Raw genomic sequence first — 7,509 nt, forward strand, 5'->3', positions numbered from 1 at the left:
AGGTTTTTATAACTGATATCGGACTAGTAGAGATCTCAATCCCAATTTGGGATGATTCAAATGATTGAGTGAAGACCACAACCACAACTAACAATTAGATGAGCACTGCTGTCTTCTACGAAGAGTAAAGACATGGGATGGATGATTTGTAGAGCTTATACGGAAGAGATCAGCCGGAAAACTAATGCGACTTTTGAAGACTTATTAGCAGCTAAGAATGAAAAAAATAAGAATTTGCTAATAAATTTACCCCTTAACCCCTCTCCCCTATGGCAGTAAGGAGAGCAAAATGGGTCTAATTCAGTCCCCAGCTTTTTTAGTTTTTTTAGCTCATCGATACAGAAAATTATTTTGGGAAAGGAAGACGAGTGAGCCAGTTTTTGGATAAAAGTCAACCAAAAAAATTATCAACCATTAGTTTTCCTCCAATTACAGAAAATGCCGACCGGTTGATTTTTCTACACTTACTTTATTTTGGGAGTGTGTGAGCGAACTCTTACTATCTGAACTGTGCTTGACGATTACAACGGGTTTTCCTAAGACGACGTTTCAAAAACAGATAATACAAACCGTTCATAAATGATATTATGCCGAGAAATTACCAATAATTCAATGTACAGATCAAACACGAATCAAATACTCAATTATGTTTTAATTATTAAAATATTCATTTCTGTTGGAGTAATTTTGCGAAGAAAAAATGAGTTTAAACTGTAAATCATATTTGTCTAATATTTTGTCACCGAGTGCAACAATTTTTTAAATCAAATTAATTGGATTAAAGGTTGTTTTTAATTTATGACTATTCGAATGGAACAATGATTCTGTTTAATATAGTTTTCGAAAAATACCTTTAGTTTCTCATTTAATCTGCATAAATTAGATGTTTCCATCAGGTTCAAATCTAGGAGCAAAATAAGCATAGACTAGTGGCGAAATTGCAGGATAAGAACTTTCTACTAAGTTTTCTGAATTGCTTCCAATTGATTTTTTTCATTTGTTTCCAATGCTACAAAAGTAATTATAGGAAACAGTTTTGACTGAAAATCTAACAGGGAATGAAAAAACCAACCCAAGCGTGTATAATATAATACTTTGCTAGATGTTGAACCACTGTTACTTTCTTGACAAAGCACTGAAGGGTTCGATTGTTCTTTAAAGTGTTCGATTTTTATAATCCAAAACAAACTTCCCTTTTGCGTGGTGCTCAATGATTATACGCGCATATTTTGCCCAAACTTTTGATATTTTTTTTGGACATGGTGGTTTTTTATGTTTTTTTTACGACTAAAAATCTTACCTTGCGCCGAGATTAGGCTTGCGCAAAGTAGCGGCATACAAAACGCTACACAAATCGGGCAAAGTCTCAACATGAGAAGTACAAAAGTTTTCATACAATTTTTCGAATTTTTATGTGGAAAATTTGAGCTAAACCTTTCTGCTCTATAAAAAGGCCCGCTCCATCCCAGTGAAACAATAAAATAATCACTCGAGAAGAGATTTTTTTTATAAACTACAATTTTTTATCAAGTGGTTTTTGCAAATTGCTAGGCAAATCGTAGATTTTCTTCTTATTTTATCAAAAAATTTTGTTACACATTGAGAGCAAAACTCCACGACGTCTCGTCATTTTGTAAGGAAAATTAAATCACTTTACTTAGTGACTGTTATGTTTATATTTTGGTCAACCAAGTGAAAAAAATAAATGATTAGAAAATAATTTAGTCTCTAATATTTAATGCATAGTCGCGACATTTGCGCAATGTCGAGCTATAACATATATAATATCTGAGTCACGCAATGTCGGGTTTTAATATATATTTGGGAGGTGGGGCCGACCCCCCCCCCCTTCTCAGGGATTCGACCCCCTGCCGAACCAAAGGGTCCATCTTTGTACTATTTTGAGATATCCATTTTTAGTGACTGACCGTAGAAATTTTCTGAGGGCGCCAATATATACTAATTTTGAACGCAAATTTTTGGCAAAGCTTTTCAGAAACGATTAGAAATCCTGCAGTCTATGGATTTCTCCGATCAAAATTTTCCCATACTGGGGGATTGTATGTTGAGCATGCAAGACTTCGAGTGTTTTCAGGTATTCTTAGGTTATTTTACTTAGAAATGTTGGGTATTTTTTCAGCTAGCTCTCATCTGAGCTATTTTTTTCAGCGGTTCACGCTGGCACTCGCCCTATCATCATTTGATTAAAACTTTAGACGAAGTCCAGTTTTCGACCAGACCCCCCTTCTCACAGGCCCCTGAAACGTCCGTGTTTACCTCTGTAGTGTATATCTTCTGTTGCGAGACTGACACATTAGAATGAGATAAGAATTAGACTTTGCCTCATTTAATTTTTTTTGTTTTGCACAATTGGAAAATCAGAAAAATATATTCAAAAATTTATCGGCCGCGAATAAATGCTAGATACCATTTTTTAGCCGCGATGGTCGCAACATGGACGCTTTGAGTCGCACCCGCATCCAGTTTCTAGCGTTAATAATTGGTTATATTACGATTTTAGTTCCAGTCTTACTAAAACTGAGAAACAATCGATCTTAATCAATTAATAAATTATTATAATCTGTCTTTTAAAATCAAATTATAATTATTTATAATACATTACAATCGATTATAACTGATTTTTGTTCGTCTATCTTTCGATACAAGTATAATCACTTTAGATTTGACTCATTAGTTTTGCACAAAAATCCATTATAATTGATTATAATTGATTATAATCCCTTTTGTTTTTCCATTTTGTCTTCAAAGTTGCATAAAATATTTTATGCTTTTTGTAGACGTTGGTTCCTATGGAAAATGAGAAAAATGTTTTTTAAGTTTTCCAATCAATTCAAATTTGTATGTTTTTTTTTCTTTTTTTCCCCATTAGAGTTGTTTTTTTTGAAGCATTTTAAAAAAATTTTAACCACCAAAACATCACCAAAATCATTTAGTTTCAGGATTGATTCAGAATATTTATTTTTCATCTACCGCAGGAACTTTTCTGCTAATTCGAAAGTAATTCTGTGGAAATTTTGTTTCGCGTTAAAAATTTGTGTTCAGTTTTCTAGAGATTTTTTGTGACACAAAATTTAAAAAAATCATAAAAAATAATTCGAATATTCTTTTGAATTGACAAAATTTGGCAAAAAAAAGAGACTATAATCGATTATAAATGATTTTAAGGGTTTTTTGTAAGAACTATGATCAATTATAATTGATTATAAGAGATTATAATCTCTTGGAAATTATCACGATTATAATCATTTATAAATCCTTTAAAAACCTAATTTTGGTGATTATGATCAATTATAATTGTCAAAAAATCATCATAATAATCAGTAATAATCGATTACCTAAACTTGTATGCGGGCAGGCTTATGGTCGCAACATAACCCATTTTAAGTCGCCGTTTTTTTTTTCAAATTTGTATTAATCAGTAATTTAAATTTCAAAGTCTTGAAAGTAAAGTCGACTACTTAATGGAAATACTTGGCTCGTCTCATCTGCCTCATCAACAAATTTGTCACATCAGCAACAATCAGTCCGAAAACAAAAAAAAAATAGCACGTTCATATTCCGTTCGCAATTAACCTAATAACTCCGACTATATAATTTAAAAAAATCTGAAAAACTTTTTGAATTGTTTCTCAGATGCTGAAACTAATTTGAAAAGAAAGCCGCCAGCATTAATTCTTTGTCCTTCAACTCTTGCTTTTCTGCGGCAATGAACCAAATGACAAAATAATAATGAGAAAAAGGTAATTGAGACTAAAAAGGCAAATATTAATAGATTTTACATATATATTTCAGGGAACTACAAAAAATTGCAACTTCATTTTACACATCGCGCAAGTGGCGCATCACCCGAGCCTTTTCTGTGGTCATTAAATTTTGGTGTTGAGCAATCGAATCTGGGGTGTACTTTTTCAGTTTTTTAAACATAAAACTCAAGTTTATAAAATTTGAAGTTCATTTCAATCTGGAGAAAAAAAGTTTGTGTGCACCGTATAATATTTGTCAAAAATTGTAGATGCAGCTTGTTTATGCAGAAGAAAATCGATTTCAACACATTTTTGGAAACACAAAGGTGGACAAAACAATTGTTTTATGCTGTCAACAGCAACTAACTGTTTGTTTTTCAGATTGAATTTTTTTCTTACACCTTCCCCGATGCCCATAAAGTGATGGTTATTTTTAACAGTGTCAACAGCTCCATTTTTATTAAGAAACAGCTGCATTTATATTACTTCATTCATGTCAGTAAACATTGCTGCTAAAGTTTTTTATTGATGCAGTCAACTTTAAACAGATGGTAATGACAATCAATTCTTACAAAACTAAACTTAGAGTCGCAAGCGTTATTTTTTCTGAAACGATTTTGAACGATTACGTGGCCAAACTGCAATTTTTGTGAGATATAAGTGGATTCAGCGACAAACAAAAAACCAGATATGTCGCGGAATCCGCAACATGGCTACATTTTTATTTTCTTAACTGTTTTGAATTTCACAATCAAAAAGGTAACACAATGTACCGCTCAAAATTGCTCCAAAAACAGTTGAATTTGCGGAAATGCAACAGTTTTTGTGGAATCTGCTACTGTTTGTGAAATCTATTAGAAAGAAAAAAAAAGTATAGGCATGGTAAAATTGAGCTGTTGCGGAATCCTCAACTCTACGCGGAGTCCTTATTTAATTTGCGGATTTAGTTACATTTTTAGTACCATCTTCAAAAAAATTTTTTATATTTATTCTTTTTTTTTGTGGGTGATCAGCAAGACTGTCTCAAAACTCAATGTCAAATACTGACAACAGTTTGAACTCACCAGCTAAATCTCAAATACTGAAATAATGGGAAAAATGATCTCAATTATTAAAAGAATGAACATGTTTCCGATCTCAATTACTGAAACAACGAAAACAAACTGATGTAAACTTTTTCATGGGTTAAAATGTTGAACTGTTAAAATGTTTCATTTATTTCAAAATTTAAAGGGGTACACCCACGGTTTTAGTTGAACGATAATTTAAGGTTTTTTACTGGTATCCACTAACAGTAATTAAATCCTTGCCTTTCCATTCCGCATTTTCTAGATGATATTTCGAGCTATAACTCTTGTTTCTTCACGCAAAGACTTCGAACAAAACAACGAGCCGCTTATATTTGTGGAATCCGCTTATATTTTGCAGAATCCGCTCACTTTTGCGGACTCAATCATTAGTAGTAATAATCGCTTTTTGCAGAATCCGCGACAAAAATAATGTGCTGACAAATTTTACGTTGAGAGGTAAGTAAACACGGAACGTATGGCAATTTTATAAGTGTAATCTTGGAACCAGTTTAATTACTTGTCTGTGGAATCCAGGAATGTACAGAGGCCAATATGCGCAGAGACCAAAAGAAATCAAAAAGAACCCACTGCACAGTTTGGCTTGGTAAAGCAGCAAATTTTCTGAGAGCAGTTTCAAAATTAGGAAGAACTTTTGTGAATTGAAATGCAAAAATTTAACTTTTTAATGAAAAGCTTAGATACAACTTCAGATAATGAACGGGTCGAATGTTTCTAAAATTGAGCTCTTTCATGTTTCCAACTCAAATGGGACTTTTTAGATTTATTTAATTAAGTATATAACTATACAATGTTTTTTTTTCAATGCTTTCAAAAACAAAAAAAAACCCCTCAAGTCATACTTTGCTCTGAATGATGATATAAAACTCTCAACATGTTGAGTTCATCGTTGTTTTTCATGTTCTCAGTTCGCTAATTGATGTGTTCGAATAGTTTGACTCCAAATAACTTAAGGAGTATTGATGGAACTGTTAATTTCTCAGAAAAAGATATTTATTCAATAACAGTTCGAGGGTTTCCTATCAAACGTATTACATGGATATATGATTTGTCCTGAACTCAATTTAACACTATTTTTGAGCCATAAAAATGCCTCGTTATTAGTAGCAAACTGAAAATTTGGTCTAAATGAAGGTCTTAGAAAATCACAAGAAGCTTTATTATGATTTTAAAAAATCTAAGCAAAGGAAACAAACAGTTTTATAAATCAAACTTGATATAATTAACCTAATTTTTGATTATTGTTCATAATTGATAAGTTCCTTTATATATTTTAAAGCTCTCACGGGTTGACTGCCAAAATGCTAATCATACAGTTGCGTACACCAAGGCTATCAAAAACATTCTTCATAAAATATTCATACAATTTGGTAAAACAATGTAATCGAGTTACATGAACTATTAGGTTGTTTTAGCATAAAAATTGGTGCATCTTCATGATTTTAAAAGCAAAACTTCTGGGCAAACAAACTGCTAAATATACAAATTCCCTATCTAAAACATGTATGACTAGCTTTTTTATTTGCGACAACGAGATGAAAGCAGTTTCAAAATTTCCATTGAATTCCATTTTGTATTTTTTGAGCGCAAAACGAAATTCGTACTCGATAAACACTTCTCAACAAAAGACTTATTGTTCCGACTTTCGATACAAAAGTAACGGAATATTTGTGCTCGGAGTGGGTTTTTTTTTCTTCAGACAAATTTCGACTTTTTAACTGAAATTTTTAAATATCATTCAAAAGGTATTGCTGTCCTGGGTTTAAATTTGAGAAGATATTTCACCTTTGATCAATTTTTGTAAATTTATGGGGGCTTAAATATTGTCATTTTGGCCAATTTGGGACAATTACCGTGCTATATATTTCTTGCTAGTAACGCGTAAGCCTAGATTTAATTCATTATAGAAATTGTTCCAAGTTGGTCGAAGGAAGCTTATTTGCCATAATTTATTTGTTACTAGAAGCAAAATTTATCACTTTGTACTTTATACGGCGTGTGGGGGATGATTTTTTTACAAAAGTTTTTTTTTTTTACATTTGATTTTTTTCTTGTTATTACTGCTTCATAGACCTTAACAGGCAGACGGAACGTTCAGGGCTTCGCCTGATACGAGCAGTCTTCAGTCTTATTTGTGTATGTATAATAGTAGTTTTATGTGCATATTGTTATCCTGGATACACAAAAAGTGCTCTAAAATTCCTTTTTTCCTGTTAGAATCGTTTGAAAACACTCAAAAAACTAGTTTTCTATGCATAATTGTTGATTATTTATTGGAGTATGTTTGTTCTGGAACACGAACAACAAAGTCAAAGTTTCAAATTAGAAAGATTAGAATTGTTAAGATATTTCCCAATATTTTGAATTTGAGTTTTTCATAAATTTGTTTATGTAGGACAACTTCTTCAGGTCATTTCAAATGCATTGTATGAACAAGATTGCTAACGTTCTGATTCCCAAGATCTGAGCAACAAGGTTCTTTGTCACTTGTGTGCGGGTAAAAACAACAAAAAAACTTTTCCGTTAGTGGAAATTGGTAATCATAAATTTTCCGTATATCAAAGCAGACTAATTCCGTTTTTTTAGTACTTAGTGCAACTCAGCCACGTGGTCTAAGTATGCAAGGGTAAATTATTAGAACGAGGCTAAAAATTTTA

This window comes from Symsagittifera roscoffensis, chromosome 2, assembly GCF_963678635.1.
Source record: "Symsagittifera roscoffensis chromosome 2, txSymRosc1.1, whole genome shotgun sequence".
NCBI classification, from domain to species: Eukaryota; Metazoa; Xenacoelomorpha; order Acoela; family Convolutidae; genus Symsagittifera; species Symsagittifera roscoffensis.